The sequence below is a fragment of the Cupressus sempervirens genome, chromosome 7, assembly GCF_028749045.1.
Source record: "Cupressus sempervirens isolate cs-2001-9-10 chromosome 7, ASM2874904v1, whole genome shotgun sequence".
NCBI lineage: Eukaryota > Viridiplantae > Streptophyta > Pinopsida > Cupressales > Cupressaceae > Cupressus > Cupressus sempervirens.
This window is the reverse complement of record NC_143124.1, coordinates 337676524-337694141: the sequence shown is the minus strand read 5'-3', so window position 1 is coordinate 337694141 and position 17618 is coordinate 337676524. Positions and strand designations below refer to the sequence as shown.

General features: G+C 34.5%; 1 long non-coding RNA gene across 2 annotated transcripts; it reads right to left on the bottom strand.

Annotated features, from left to right (window-relative positions):
• Nucleotides 1-12766: 12766 nt before the first annotated feature.
• On the bottom strand, nucleotides 12767-14413 carry LOC149546808 (uncharacterized). Of its 2 annotated transcripts, none has more exons than XR_016354375.1 (3): nucleotides 13962-14413; nucleotides 13477-13686; nucleotides 12767-13046 (listed from the first exon to the last, which is right to left on the bottom strand). It is a non-coding gene; the product is annotated as an uncharacterized LOC149546808 (long non-coding RNA). The 2 variants fall into 2 exon arrangements; XR_016354376.1 differs by having other exon boundaries at nucleotides 13522-13686.
• Nucleotides 14414-17618: the final 3205 nt, after the last annotated feature.

The window sequence follows — 17618 nt, the reverse complement described above, 5'->3', positions numbered from 1 at the left end:
AGTTGAAGGAGGAAGTATACATAGAACAACTAGAAGGCTTTGTAGCACACAGCAAAGAGACCCACGTGTGCAGATTGAAGAAAGCATTGTACGGACTCAAGCAGGCTCCTAGAGCGTGGTATGAGCGCATCGATACATACTTGCAGAAAATGGACTTTGTGAAGAGTGAAGCAGATGCTAACCTCTACTACTTGATGGTTAGGGGTGAGATTCTCATTCTTGTTCTTTATGTGGATGACCTATTTCTTACAGGTTCACTAGGGCTCATAGTGGATTGCAAGAGGAACCTTGTAGAAGAGTTCGAGATGAAGGATTTAGGACTTATGTACTACTTTCTAGGCATGGAAGTGTGGCAGACAGATGGTGAAATTTTCCTTGGTCAAGGGAAATATTGCATTGAAATCTTGAAGAAATTCGGGATGGAGGATTGCAAAGCCATGTCTACACCCATGATCACGAATTGGAGGAAGGTAGATACATCTAAGGAGAAAGAAGTAGATCCCACTTTATATAGACAGTTGATTGGTTCACTTATGTATTTGGTCAACACTAGACCAGATATAGCATTTGCAGTAAACTCTCTTAGTCAGTTCATGGTTGAACCAAAGAGAATGCATTGGATAGCGGCTAAGAATGTGCTATGTTACTTGTGTGGTACATTCGAGTATGGGATCAGATATGTTTGAGGTGAAGGTATCAGGTTGATAGGCTATACTGACGCAGATTGGGCATGAAGTACAATAGAAAAAAGGAGCACTTTAGGGTGTTGTTTCAGCTTGGGATCAGGAGTTGTATCTTGGTTCAGCAGGAAGCAGAAGTCTGTGGCTCTAAGTTCAGAAAAAGTAGAATACATAGCAGCTAGCATGGCGACATGTGAAGCTATATGGCTTTGGAAGTTGTTAGTAGCCTTGTTTGGTCAGAAGGTTGAGACTACTGTGATACATTGTGACAATCAGAGTTGCATCAAGTTATCTGAAAATCCAGTGTTTCATGATAGGTCTAAACATATAGATATCAAATATCACTTCATTAGAGATTGTGTACAAAGAGGAGTTGTTCGACTACAATACATACCTACAGATGAGCAGGTAGCAGACATTCTGACGAAGGCTTTGGGAAAGGCCAAATTTATCTTCTTCAAAGATAAGATGGGTGTCATGCAGAACAACTTCCTTGCTAAGAGGGAGTGTTAATTATTGTTAGTTGGACACCTGTTATTTTTGACCCGAAAATAGCAGCACTATTTATGGGTAGCTTGGACAGCTATTCGTCCTTATCTATGAATAGCAGTTGTATTTATGGGTGGTTTGCAAAGCTGTTTGTCCACTTGCCAAAAATTAGTACATGGTTATTACTTACTAATTTTAGTGATTCCTTTTGGACACTTTGCAACCAATTCTATTATTGGCCGTCGAGTTGTCTTAATCTCAGCCATTGATTAGATTTAATCTCGTTCATTGGTTTACCAACAGGAGTAGTATAGAAAGGGGTCATTGGGTCATTTGGACAAAAAGAAGCTTTGGAGAAACGTTTGCAGTGTTAGCAAACAGTCTTGTAGTGTTAGCAAGGGCATAGTGTTAGTGCGGGAATAGCAGTGGGGAATATCAGCGGGATAAATTAGGAGGTTGTCGGAGTTCTACTAGTAAGAGGCAAGGAATTTTGTATCTCTTGATTTGCTGAAGTTTAATATAATTCCTCATCTGTAGAACTGGTTTTCCCTTAGGGGTTTTTCCAAGGACAATTTGTCTGAAAATATTGTGTTCATTGTGTTGTGCATTTCTTTCCGTATTTTATAAGTGAAGCTGCAGTTGTGTTATTTTTTGATATTAGCTGGGAATTTATTTTCAGCAGTTTAATAATCATTTGTAATAGGAGATTAATAATCAGTGACTGCAATAGTTTGATTTTTCACACTGAACACCCCCGTCATATCATGTATAATTTATGGTGTGTGGCTTCTGCAAATCCATACGCAGCTGATTGTATCTAACTTGATTCCTCCCATCCAGATGAATTTCTTATATTGACATGGTTTGAGAGAGATTTAGTTTAAATAATTACTATTCTTTACTTCGGCGGTCAAAGAGATATTCATGTATATAATGATCTTGACTCCTGATCTTGACATCAAATCACAATATAAGAGAAAGTAATATATTGTTGAAACAATATACAAATGCAACTCGTGTAAAATATACTATGATGATTCATACTTCAAATATATATTAATATGAAAATTTAAATAGGAACTGATAAATATGCAGAGGCATAACTATGAAAAAATAATTAAACTATTTCATAAAAGTTATCATATATGTTTTCTTAATACATTATCAACAAAAGGTATTAAACTGTACTAGAAAATCTATGGTAAATACTAGTTAATAGATTCCAATTAACAATTAATAACAATAAAAAATATAGTCAATTTTCTATTAATTAAAATAGTAAAGTTATATATTATGACAATGATATGTAATAGATCATATTTACTACTTATATGTTTAATAAAAGTGTACTAATTATTAGATAGCAGAGATTAAAATTCCACCTAAAATTTCTTGTATTTTGTCATGACTTAAACATTCTTAACACTTAATGTGTTTCACTATAGACCTAGGGTATGACTGCCTAGTATGTTGGAAATTAAACATCAATTCCTACAAGTTGTCCTCGAGCCCCACGCCCATCTACTCTATCAGGTCACCGCAGGCATCCATGAATGGCAGGCATTCATTTTTGGTAGGTGAGAGTTTGAAATTTGAACGTTGAGAGGGAAAATGGAATGTGACAAAAGGAATGTTATTCATTCATTCAAGTGAGTCTGCAGATCAAGCAGATCAGAGAGAAGTTATAGAGTTGAGCAGAGAAGGAAGAAGGAAAGAAGTTTGTGCCTGCAGTTGCACGTGTTTCTCTTGCTCACTCTATAAGTTTGTCATTGTTAGACTCATCCTGTTGAAGCAGTGATTGCTCCAGGCACCTTTGTATGCAGCCAGTAGAGTTGCAAGTTTAAAGTTTTTTGAAGCATAATCAGTTTAGGGTTATTTTAGGTTTTTCTACTTGAAATCGAATGCTCCCAGATTTTGTAATAGTTTAAATCTTAGTTGAATAGAAAGAAAGCAAGCATACTTGAATCTATTGATCTTTCCTTGTATGTTGCATTTGAGAAATTTGTTTGAAAGCTTAAAGCTTTGGCTCTCTAGTTTTCATGGTGAATGCATTCACGTTGAAATTTTTTAAGTTATAAACTTTAGTTGGAGCCATGCTCACTCGACATCTATTGTTGTTGAGCATTTCCTTTGTGAGCCGAGCATACTCAGTATTTGTTGTCGAGCTCCTCTTTGTGCTGAGTTCACTCAGCACGTGTTTCCTGTCACTCGGCACCATCAAGTGCCGAGCAAGTGCCGAGTAAATCTGGCCCTCGGCACCTTCTTGTGCCAAGCAGTTTTCTTCAAGTGCCGAGCAACCTGCCACTCGGCACCATCAGTGCCAAGTAAAATTGGCACTCGGCACCTTCATGTGCCGAGCAATATTTATGTGCTGAGAAAAGTTTTAAGGTTTAGGGTTGAGTTGTGAGTTTAAATTTTAATTGATATTTCTCACATGGTATCAGAGCTTTGAGGCCCCAAATCCATAGTGAGTTAGGGCATTTATTTTCTTGGGATATTTATCATGGCAGAGATGCACGAAAGATATGGCAGCAGCCACCATCATTTAATGGACAAAATTATGATACATTTACAAAGAAGATGAAGACCATAATGGTTGCAAATGATTTTTGGGAGTTTGTGGTTAATGGATTCAATGATGTGACTGATCCAACTCAGTACGTTGCCCTCACAAATGCACAAAAGTCTCATTTGAAAGAGTCAAGGAGGAAGGATGCTAAGGCATTAAGTCTTATTTAAGCAGCAATGACAGAGTCTATATTCCCTAAGATTGCAGAAGCAAATTATGAAAAGTAAGCTTGGGATATCCTTGAGACCAACTTCAAGGGGACTGATAAGGTCCGTATAGTAAAGCTACAAAACATAAGGAGGGAATTTGAGAACCTTCAAATGAAGGAGAATGAATCGGTTGCAGACTTCAGTTCAAGGACCTCAAATGTAATTAATCAATTGAAGTCAAATGGAGAAGACTATCAAGAGCAAAGGATAGTGGAAAAGATATTGAGGAGTTTACCTCATAAATATGACCATTTGGTCATGACCATAGAAGAGGCAAAAGACCTCACTGTTTTGACAATGGATGAGTTGATGGGTTCTCTTCAAACCCATTAGCATAGGATCAACATATCTACTTCGTCATCTTCCCAAGAGCAAGCATTCAAGTGTCAGACAAATCCAAGAAGAAGGGGGAGAGGAAGAAATGGCTTAGGCAGAAACTCCAGAGGTAGAGGCCGAGGAAATGGAGGACAAAGAAATGCTACAGCAGAAAGCTCAGGAAGAGCAGATGGAGCAAGTAACTCACAAAATACTTCAAGAAGAGGTAAGAAAAACTACAACTCAAATAAGAGTAATGTAGAATGCTACTACTTTCATAAATATGGGCATTATGCAAATGAATGCTAGAAGAAGTAGAATGATAAGTCAGGACAAGCAAATGTGGCTAATATGAACATGGGAAGTGGACCCAATGATGTTGCTTTCATCATGTGTAATGTTGGTGAAGAAGGAAGCCCTCAGGTTTGGTACCTCGACAGTGGTTGTAGCAACCACATGAGTGGTAACGAAACCTTGTTTTCATTCATTGACAAGAGTTTCAAATCAAAAATTAAGATGGGTAATAATGGAACCCTACCAGTTGTGGGCAAAGGATCTATTATGGTCTGCACCAAGAAAGGTGAGAAAAGGGAAATAAAAAATGTGTATTTTTCCCCTGGTATGAAGCACAATTTGATGAGCATTGGTCAACTCATTCAAAACGGATAAAAAGTGCTGATGGAGAATGATAGTTGTATCATTCATGAAAAAGATGGGAGCAAGAACTTACTTGTAGTAGTTCAAATGACCAAGAACGGAATGTTTTCCTTGAGGATTGAGACATGTTTCTCATCTTAAGTTTGTGTTGCACCTCCGACACAATCAGCTCTAAGGAGTGTGATTGAAGACCCCTCACGGCTATGGCACCTCAGGTATGGTCATCTTGGCTATGTTGGTTTAAATTTATTGGCAAATAAACGAATGGTAGAAGGTTTGCCACGAATAGGAAATTCATGTGACAAGTGTGAGGCTTGTATTTTGGGTAAGAAACATAGGCTTCCCTTTAATTCTGGAAATTTTAGGAGGGCTAGATATCCATTAGAATTAGTGCATACTAACCTAGTCGTTCCTATGCAAGTTACTTCCATTAGGAGGAGTACTTATTTCATGACATTTATTGATGATTTCAGTCATAGGACATGGGTGTATTTCTTAAAGAATAACTCTGAAGCATTTGATAAATTTGTAGAATTTAAAGCCCAGGCTGAAAGAGAATGTGGACATTATATCAAGGTCCTTAAATCAGATAGAGGAGGGGAGTATACCTACAACTTTTTTGTAGGAAACATGGCATTAAGAAAGAGCTCACAGCCAGTTATACACCATAGTAGAATGGAGTGGCTGAAAGAAAGAATAGGACCATTGTAGAAATTGCAAGGAGTATGATGAAAGAGAAAAGTCTCCAAACTAAATTTTGCAGAGAGGCTGTAGCAACAATAGTTTACCTAATTAACAAGTGTCCTACAAAGGCAATCTGTGACAGAATTCCAATGAAAGCTTGGTCACGAATAAGATGGATAGTTGAACACTTAAGGGTGTTTGGATGTGTAGCATATGCACATGTTCCTAAAGAGAAAAGGCAAAAATTTGATGACAAAGGTGTGAAATGCATTTTCACAGGGTACAACCCAGAATCAAAGGCATATAGATTGTCTGACCCATAGAACAACAAGATGATGCTTTCAAGAGATGTGGAATTTCTTGAAAATTAGTCTTGGTATGGTTCAACTGATGAATCACCGAGAACATCAAGTAAAGTGCCAATTATGAGTGAAGAGGATGCTGATGAACATCAAGAAGAAGGAACAAATAGAAGAAAAGGCAAGCAAATTCAGACATTGCCGAGCTCTTCTAGGCATGACTGAGTGTCAGTGCCGAGTGTTAGTGCTGAGTACCTATGAAGACCGACCTAGTCAGCAATGCAGCAACAATGAAGATTCTAATCCCACACTCTCCTCCCTATTAGCAAGAAAGACCAAGAGTCTTAGGGAGTTATACCAAGATGAAAGGTATGAAGATTATGATGATAGTGTTAATTTTAAATTATTTTCTCATAGTGATCCAATATATTTTGTGGAAGTTATTAAGGAGAAGAAATGGTGTAAGGCCATAGATGAGGAAATAGATGCTATAGAAAGGAATGAGACATGGGAGCTAACTGAATTGCCTCCAAAGAAGCAAGTGATTGGAGTGAAATGGGTCTATAAGACCAAATGCAGTTTTGAAGGCAAGATTGATAGGTATAAGGAAAGGCTGGTAGTCAAAGGCTACAAACAAAAGTATGAAAGAGATTATGATGCGACCTATGCCCCAGTTGCAAGAATGGAAACCGTGCGTGTTGTCATAGCAATTGCAGCTCAGCACAAGTGGAAGGTATTTCAAATGAATGTGAAGTCTGCCTTCCTTAATGGTGTATTGAAAGAAGAAGTGTATGTGGAGCAGCCACCTAGTTATGAAGTTGTAGGTGAAGAGAACAAAGTATATAGGTTGAAGAGAGCTCTTTATGGGCTCAAGCAAGCTCCACGGGCATGGTACAGTAGGATTGACTCATATTTGATAAGCAATGGCTTTAGCAAAAGCAATGGTGATCCCACTCTTTACATCAAGGAAACAGATGGTAATGTATTGATTGTTGTCTTGTATGTAGATGACTTGATTTTTACTAGAAATAACAAGGCTCTAATTGGTGAGTTCAAAGAGGCCATGAAAAGTGAATTTGAAATGACAGACCTAGGTCTCTTGAAATACTTTCTAGTAATAGAAGTAAAACAAATGCATGATGGCATCTTCATCTCTCAAGAAAAGTATGCAAGGCAGATCTTGGAGAGATTCAAAATGCAGAATAGTAAGGCAACCCCCACACCAACAGCAATAGGTACGAAGTTGAGCAAGGAAAACTCTAGCAAGAGAGTGGATCCAACACTATACAAGAGTATGGTTGGAAGTCTAATATATTTGACTGCAACTCGGTCAAACCTAATGCATCCAGTAAGTCTGATTTCTAGATTTATGAAAACCCCAAAGGATTCCCATTGGCAAGCGGGAAAAAGGATCCTAAGGTATGTGAAAGGTACCAAGGGATTTGGTATTTTTTATACTGCAGTAAATGATTTCAAGTTGGTTGGTTACACTAATAGTGATTGGGCTGGAAGTTTAGATGATAGGAAGAGCACTTCCAGATACATGTTTCATATGGGATTAGGTGCAATTTCATGGGCATCCAAGAAGCAACCTATTGTTGTTCAATCTACAATACAGGCTAAATACATTGCAGCAAATGCAACAGCATGTCAAGCAATTTGGCTAAGGAGGATCTTGATAGATTTGAATGAAAGGCAAGAGGATGGAACTACAATTTATTGCGACAACATCTCATCAATTGCATTGTCCAAGAATCAAGTCTTCCATGGGAGAAGAAAGCATATAGAGATCAGATATCACTTCATCAGAGAGTTGGTGGAGAATGGGGATATCAAGATGGAATTTTGCAGGTCTGAGCAGTAGCTAGCAGATATCTTTTCCAATCCATTAGGCATTGGACCTTCTGTGTACCTAAGATAGAGTCTTGGTGTAGTTGATTTGGATCAGTTGTGATCCTTGTTTTGTTTGGCTTGAGATAAAGAGGGAGTGTTGGAAATTAAATGTCAATGCATGCAAGTTGTCCTCGAGCCCCATGCCCATCTACTCTATTAGGTCACCACAGGCATCCATGAACGACACACATTCATTTTTGGTAGGTGAGAGTTTGAAATTTGAACTTTGAGAGGGAAAATAGAATGTGACAAAAGGAATGTTATTCATTCATTCAAGTGAGTTTGCAGATCAAGCAGATCGGAGAGAAGTTGCAGAGCTGAGCAGAGAAGGAAGAAGGAAAGAAGTTTGTGCCTGTAGTTGCACGTGTTTCGCTTGCTCACTCTGAAATTCTTTCATTGTTAGATTTGTCCCCTTGAAGTAGTGATTGCTCCAGGCACCTTTGTATGCAGCCATTAGAGTTGTAGGTTTAAAGTTTTTTGAAGCATAATCAGTTTAGAGTTATTTTAGATTTTTCTGTTTGAAGCCGAATGCTCCCAGATTTTGTCATAGTTTGAATCTCAGTTGAATAGAAAGGAAGCAAGCATACTTGAATCTATTGATCTTTCCTTGTATGTTGCATTCGAGAAATTTTTTATGAAAGCTTAAAGCTTTAGCTCTTTCGTTTTAATGGTGAATGCATTCACGCTGAAATTTTCTAAGTTATAAACTTTAGTTGGAGCCGTGCTCACTCGGCATCTATTGTTGTTGAGCATTCCCTTTGTGAGTCAAGCATACTTGGCATTTGTTTTCGAGCTCCTCTTTGTGCTGAGTTCACTTGGCACCTATTGCCTGTCACTCGGCACCATCAAGCGCCGAGTAAATCTTGCACTTGGCACCTTCCTGTGCCAAGCACTTTTGTTCAAGTGCCGATCAACCTGCCACTCGGCACCATCAGTGCCGAGTAAAACTGGCACTCAGCACCTTCATGTGCCGAGCAATATTTATGTGCCGAGCAAAGTTTTTAGGTTTAGGGTTGAGTTGTGAGTTTAAATTTTAATTGATATTTCTCACACAGTAGAGGCACAAAGCTTGCTAGTTTAACAATTAAGTGAAGGTCATCACCAAATTTTTGTTTCCTAATAAGACCTGGTTGCTAGCCTCCTTTAAAGCCATTGAACCTCAACAGTACATCAAAAATCGATTGACATATATTAAGGAAAACAAAATAACATATATGTTGATCCTCGAAAACCAGTGGCATCAATAAAATTATATTAGATATACATTCATCCCTAAAGATATACTTATTGAAGTTAAGATGCTGGCATGAAGAATAGTTCCTGTCACCCAGCTTACAATTCATTTTTGCAAACTTGACTTACTCCGAACAATGCTGAAACAGTCTGCACAACATTGAAGAAGGACTAGTGCCTTTACATTTACTTTTTATTATAATCAACTTAAATTTGCAAGCGCCCTATAATTTTTTTCTAATAATCATCTAAAGAAAACTGCTTTCTCTCACGCTAATTTAGAATGGGAAAATGAGACAAGAAATTCAAATAAACTAATGATTCAGAGTAAAGATTGGAAGCCATTATAGGTGACACAAAAAATATGTGCTTGGGAAGAATTTTTGGAATGTGTAATTTTCCCTCAAATGAAATGTAAAGTCGCAATACAAGATTTTCGAAATTGCTCGATAGGGTTAGGTAAAGTTTTGGAAGTTGTAGATAAATCTAGAAAAGTCTATTTGTGTTTCATCGGCTAATTTAGAAGTTTCCAAAAATGATCTAAGACCTCTATAAATAGAGGCATCACATAATGCAATTGATATGAAAAAATGGTGAATGAAATATAATTTAGTTTATTGTGCGGCAGCACGTTGTGTTGTTCTATGTTACATCTATCAGATTGGTATTAGAGCTATCCTGGGTTTCATCAAAGTGGTATCAAAGCTTGGTTGGATAGAAGGTTGTAAAAAATTTTAGATTGGTATCAAAGTTGTCCTAGATTTCATCATTAGAAAAGTATGATTCTATTGAAGTATTTTGTGATAAAGAATGCAAGAAAGAGTGTGAAAATGTGACATCAAATACTATCAGTTCAGATGATAAGAATGTTGGTTGCAATATCATGAAGAAAATAGATTACAAAGGTAAAGGACTGGAAAAAAATGAACAAGGAATCATAGAATCTATTCTACCAATAGTGAGACAAAAATATGAAAGATTAGGATATGCAGGAGATGAAAGAAATGATGTCATTGGTTCAAACAAATTTGTTCAAAGCAAAAAATATATGCAATGTTCAAATTGTAATAGGAAAGGACAGACAAAAGAAAAATGTTGGAATCTCCATCCATGTAATATTTGTGGCTTAAAGAGTCATGGTGAAAAGATGTGTTGGAGTAAGGAGTGTAAAAATATTTGTATGGACAAGTGCTTAAAAATGGATTATGGATGGAGCTACAAGTTGAGTTTGCAGAAGATCGGTTTATTTAGGTATAAATGTTCAAAAGTAATTAGAAATACAACAACATTGGGAAATATATTAGAGTTAGGTTATCAAAATTTGTGACAGATGAGGCAAGTGATAGTCAAAATATGAAGATTATTGAAAGATGGCATTTTGGCATTAAGCAGAAAAAAAAAGGGATTTAGAATTTGTATGTAATAACTTTTGAGGTTGAAATTAAGGGGGAGTGTTGGAATCTATAATTTCCCAATACAAGATTCTAGAAATTGCTGGATAGTTCTGGTAGTCATAGATAATTCTAGAAAAATCTATTTGTGTTTCGTCAGCTAATTTAGATGTTTCTAGAAATGATCTAAGACCTCTATAAATAGAGGCATTATGTAATGCAATTGATATGAAAAAAAAGTGAATGAAATATAATTTAGTTTATTATGCAGTAGCACATTGTGTTGTTCTATGTTACATCTATGAAGAACAAACTTATACCAAATCTTATTTGTAATCTACACCAAATCTTTTTTCTGGAAAAATGACATTTTATATTTTTATTTCATTTTTAATATTTAAATATTGTTTTGTAACTGTCATCCAATTTTTTCCCTTTCTTAGAACATTCCTCTGTTGGATTTGCTTCGGCCATTGTGTATGCCTCTCTTGTATATGCCTCTGCCTCTCTAGACATAAAAAGCACTTGGAGGCATGTTTCAATTTATCCATCTAATTTTCATTATTTAAATGACTATGAAATTAATGTTCATTTAATGAACTTGATGCAATTGCTTGACAATTAAATAGATCAAAATCCTTCATAGAATTTTTTTTGTTGAAGAAGAAAGAAATTAATGTTAAAGATGATGCATTTTTTATTTGTTGTTTTGTAAATGAAAGATTACTAGAATAAAATCGCAATTATATACATTATATTACTTTCTCTTACTTTCTCTTATATTATAGTTGTGATTGTTGTCCTATCATTCATCCTTTGTATCTGCTATTTTCCTCCTTATCAATTTTGATTACCTATTTATAGGCATTATCGTTACATCCCAAATAATGTATTTTTTTTTTCTGTATCTAGGTCGCCTTATCACCGTTTTTCATATTTGTGATAACAGAGGATATATGCCAATCCTAATGATAGAAGTGTTGGTGAATCGTGATAGCGACTTCTTGCAGAAGTCACAAATAACTTTATCATGATCACCAATGATCATCTCTTTTCTCAAAGGTTTCCAACCTAGTCATTTCAATGAGGTATCATGCCAACATATCAGGGTAGATAACAAATTTAGCTTTGTCAAAAGATCATTATCTAACTTCTTGGAAACTACATTAGAAAGTTTCCTTGACCTCTTATTCAAATTTGATCAGATCTTTTTTGTAAGCCTATTCTAATATCATGTTGATTTTCCTAGAGGATGTAAATTTATTAATATTGTTTGTAATTCTTGTGCAACATTTTCACAGGATGGCAAGATCAATGAACTCATACCAATTGTAATGTCCCAATTTAGGACATTAGGTTTTAAAACTATACTCATATTTTTCCTATTCTTCTATGTGATGGTCTCTTACCAAAGTTTTTATTCCCTCTTTATATATTTCAATGGTAATAGTTGTGTCCTTTTATAATATAATAGTTATATTAATTATTAAATTAACAACAATATATATTATATAAATATATAGATTATATTATATAAGTTTAATTATACATTACATATATTATATCTATAATAATATTAATGATATTATCATTCTTAATAGTATTAGCAATATGAATATTATTCATTTATTTTATTAGTTTTATACATTATAGTATAATAATTACATATATTTAGTTATTTATCATTTATATTTACTATCATATGTATTATGAGATTTATATAGAATAGTAAATATTATTTGGCTATAATTAATTATAATTATAATTATATTTATATTTAATATTCTAGTTTAATATTTAGTTTTTTTATTGATATTACTTAGCAATAGTTCTTATAATATTTATTAAGGTCTTGTTAAAATGGGGACATGACATTTTGAGCAACTGGTGTGAAGTGAAAAATTCTAGAAAGAGAAAGGTGAAAATTGGATGCCAACTAGTCATTCTCAAGGGAACTATATATTGTGATGGAAGATAGAGTGAAGCATGCTACTTATGTTCTTATATTTGTAATGAAGATGATAGTTTTCAGCCAAGCTAAGTAGTGAATCATGGGTCAGTGTGCTTTATGTGTTTTTATCATAGATTTCTTCACCAAACTCAAGTCTTTCACATTGTATATTGAAAAAAATGATTCATAATCAAAGTTTTCCACCCTTATAAATCATGCCTATGATTAAAATTTTCTTCTACATTTTATGCTACTCTAGATGTAATTCTTACTAGAACTACAATATTTCACTTGAAAATCCTTCATATTATTTTAAAATTAAATCTACTTATATGATCCTTGTCTATTTAAACTTTTAAATAGGTAAAAATATATGAAAGAGGTTTAGAGAATTGCTTGGATTTACAACAAGTAAATTTTATTGCAACTCATACAATAAACTGTTTCAAAGTATAGAGAAGCTTCACACAATTTATGAAATGCCACTATGTTATTATCAAACACTTGAAAATATAATCTCTCTTCAAATGCAACAAATTGCTAGCAAAACCTTTCCAAAATACATAAATAAAACTATTAAATACCAACCTTCAACACAATTCTAATCTTTACATCAAATTATACCATAGTGAACCTTTGACTCCCATTCTTGAGTCTCCTTTAAGGGTGACAATATCTGAACATGTTAAAAAAATTAACAAAATAAAAATTGAATGAACAAGAAAGTGGTAAAAAATCCTCTATATAAAAACCATAATTAAAATCTGGTGATCAAGAGGGAAGATTCTTTGCATTTCAAGAATATAATTCCATCTGTCCCTACTCCCCTGATTTTTACCATTTGTCCATCTTATAGCTTAATATTTCAAAATGTACTTTCCAATTTCTCATGCCATTTTCCGGTCCAAAACAATTTAAACGGAATTCATTGATTGAACACTAACTTTGGTTTTATCATTTAACTACATTTTACCCCATCCTCCTTAACTGTTTTTGTTAAATATATTTAAAACAAAAATTCTGAGATATCACAAAAATTATAAAAAGCTAACAAAGAATCAACATCTATTTTCCAGAGATAATAAGGGGAAGGAAGATAAGCTTACAAAAAACCTGGTTTCAGCAAATTTCAGTCAGTAGGCCTTACTCACTTTCGATCCACGTCTGATCAGGAAGATTTTCCCGCAGAAGCTCATTCCGCCCTCCCCACAAAAAGGGGACTCATACAAAGCTGCTCCCACTCGAAAAGGCCATCGCTGATTTCAAACGATGTGAGAGATTCCAGTTGAGTAACGAGTTCATTTACGTCCACAAAACTGCTATCCAAAGAGACAGATGGTTAAGACAATAACTTATGACTTGTGATTCATGAAATCAAAACCCATTGATTCAGAAAATAACCCAAATGCACATAAGGGATTAGCTACTCTCTTTCTATATCTTGATTTGGAACAGAAAATAACTGGAATGCCTCTTTATTATACAGGTAATTACTGAAACATTTGCTTACCTCATATTCCTCCTTGTTATTGTGAAGATAATAACTAGAAGATTTGCTTATACGTAACACAGATTGAAGGCAAACATTTACCTTGTTCGTAGAGTCATCTTTTGCATTGACTTGTTCTGGAAAGTTGAACTTGGCTTTTTTCCCCTCAAATTTAATTAGCTTCATGATCACAGACAAGTGCTACCTCCTCCGTTGAATTAGAAGTTCGAAAACAAACCCTATTTCCCTTTATTGGGTCTCTGATTACTGCAGCCCATTTGGCAGAGGGACGCTTCTATGCCCATTTGAAGATCTAGGGCTTCGATTTTACTTACCACGCTTTCGTCTTCTGTGGAAATGAAGATTTACGCCATTTGACGTAGGAAGGAGTTTACCATGATGGTACTCTGAAAATTTATCCAAGCTTATCAACAAGTCTCTGACATTGGTTTTGCCCGGTATAGCCGCTGATTTTGTGGCTCGCCCACACATGTAAATCAGGAAAACCGAGGATTTCTGTGTGCTTTAAAACACAATCCATGGGTTTACTTGAACCTAGAGAGTATTCCCTCCTACTGGGTTTGAAAACCAAGTTGAAGCCACCTGTCGGGAATAATTGATGATTTTTTTTATTGATTTAGGTACTTGTATGAATGATGGGATGGATTTGGAGTCGCTACATGCATGAACATGGTGTAGGCACATCGGAGTATCCGTACACAGTTTCTTGTATCAGTAATTTGAGCCTTCTTTTGCGGGTTCCTTCTTTAAGTTTCTCTATATCACAATATAATAACATTTAAAATTGAATTCACTGGTCACGTTAGGGTATTTTTTTTGTTTGCATTGTAGTGGAAAATGGAAAAAAGAGAGTAACTCTCTTTCACAGTTGAAGGAAGATCGCACTAAGGAGGAGAAATCCAATTCGCATATTGATGTCTCGACAAAAAATGAGTTCGATTTCTTCTGGAGAAAAGCAGATCAACCGGTTGAATTGGTAAGAGATTAGCAGGTATTTTTTGGTTATTAAAATCTTAGGAAACCGTTAGTAGTATAGGATGTTGCAAGGTCTAATGCTTTCTTTTCAATTTGGAATTATTATGCCGTCGGATAGATTAATGTTTGTTTTTCAGTTAATTATCATTGGAGATTGGGTTTGTATAAATATTACTAAAATATTTAATGTTTTTAAGATATTTTATTTTTCTAATTAAGCTTGTTTATTTCCAGTGAGCATTTTTTCAAAATGGTTATATTAATTTTTTTTGACTTTTTGGCTAGGCAATAAGAGGAAAAATGTTTATAAATAAAAAAATTACTTATGAGTATGCTTACAAATTTTTAAAATTAAAAAACTTACTTCTAGGTAGTGTACCAGCATGTCAAATCATATTAGATTTGGATAGATAGTTGTAAGCCTTTGTAAATTGGTGATATAATTGTAAGAGGTAAAATTATCAATATCAAAATATCACAATTGGACTTATGGTGGAAATTATCTCCTACTTATCAGTTTATAAAGTTGTTAATCTCTCCTAAAATGTAACTAGCACATGGACCTTTTAAGGGTGCAAGGGTTAAATCTATAGCCTTGTATACCTTTGATGATTTTTTTAAATAGTTATTATTTTATTTCTGGTTATGATTATGTTTTGTAGTTTGAGTAATATGGCCCATAAAACATTTTCATTACAATGCTTATGCCAATAGTCAAGAAATATATCAAACACTATACTATGCTATACTATGTTATGGATCTCTATCCCTCTCTATTTCTATATTGATATATTTCCATCAAATTTAAAAACTCTCTCTATCTAGCTCCCTACCCCTACATTTAAATTATGTTTAGTCACACACATAGACTCATTGTTTCCATCTTATCTCCTCTCTTTATCTTAAACCCCTCTATATGCGTGTGTACACACACACACACACACACACACACACACACACACCCACACACACACACATATACATATACATATACATATAGATATATATATATATATATATATATATATATATATATATATACATACATACATACATATAGCTATCTTTCTATCTATTACTTCATATATCATTATTGTTCCACCTTTTCATCTTTTCCTTCTCCTCTCCTCTCTTATTTTTTTCTCCTCCTTCCACTCCCTTCCTCTCTATCTCTCCCTTCACATCTTTTTCTCTCAAACATGCAGACACACAACTGCTCTAGCCATAGGGATTTCTACAACACAACAAACCTTGACATGAAGCTTCTTGGGATATATATTTCTACACAATGGTGATCAAAGATACACAACGTGCAGGTCTTGGTGACAACTATGGAGATTATGTACTGCTAGCATGTTTGACATGATGAAGTGGAGGAAATGAACTATTTTCACTGACTTCTAGGGATCTATAAATATTGTCTGGATGACCATTACAATTATAGGAAAGCTTTTCAAATGCACAGCAAAGAGGTTACATAACTTAAATTAAATTGGGAAAAAAATAATTAAAATTCTTTATAGAGTTTTTCTAATCATGATATATCTAGTGTACTACTTCTGATTAGACTTGTTCAAGTAAAATAAAATTTACCTTGAGCGATTGAATTCAATTTTCTACCTTTGGATTGAACTTATCTTAATAAGGGTGTTGCAATGATGTAGTTGTGTGATCCTCATTGAATTTAAGTTCATATTGGTTTCCAAATTTGTGGGAATCATCGTAACTTAGTTTTGAAGGATAGGTTAGGTATGTTGCATCTGTGTACACATAAATATTCTTTTATATATTCTACACTTGATGCCCATATGTCATCATAGTTTTTTCCATTTCTCAATTCACTTCCACAACTTATGAGGTTTTTAAAAAAATGCTCAATCTATGAATGGCTATTTTGGTGTTTCGGTGTTTTTCTAGAGCTATATTTCTATATTAAGAAAATTGGGTATTCAGTATTGAACCTTTTTGTTATTTGGGTGCCTACCCAAAATTAATTATTCACATTCTAGAGATTCAATACTCAAGAATTTTCATTTGGGTACTATAATTTCCTATAGTCAGGCAAAAATTATTACCTATTAGAATGTTTAGAATAACTAAGAGGGGGATGAATCAACTATCATCAAGTCTAGATGTACTAATACAAATTTCACCATCTTCAAACAACTTTCACAAACTCATAAAACCATTCGGTCCATATAGCAACTCATTGACAACATAACATATTCATTCATCACTTAGCTCTCTATTTAGTATATGCTAACTTATAGTAAATAACATAATAGTAAATATCATGCATCACACATATAAAATTTAGACATGTTTGACACTAGGATTTGACATAGAAACCCAATTTGGGAAAACCCACTAGAAGTAACACGCCACCACCTTTCACTCTTCTGAAGTCATCTCGGTTAAGTGCCAACCCTATTAATGGTTAGAAAACACACTGTTAGGTGTAACCTTGTTAGAGGATTTAAACACCTTGTTAGGAGAGGCCTAGTAAGAACACTATGGATCATTAAATTAGTATGTCATCTTAATTAAAGGGTTTATAAAATGACTCTTAGGTCAACCTTGATTAATGGTTTTTCACTATCATAATGGTTAGAAGGTAACAATAGGTTTGATCTGTAAAGATATAACTCACTTTGCAAATTTTGATCTCCATCCATCTCCATTCAACTTATTTGCTGGTTCATTGAAAAGGCTTCAATAATATATCCATCTCTGTTCTACTTGGCAACCCTTCAAGAAATCACA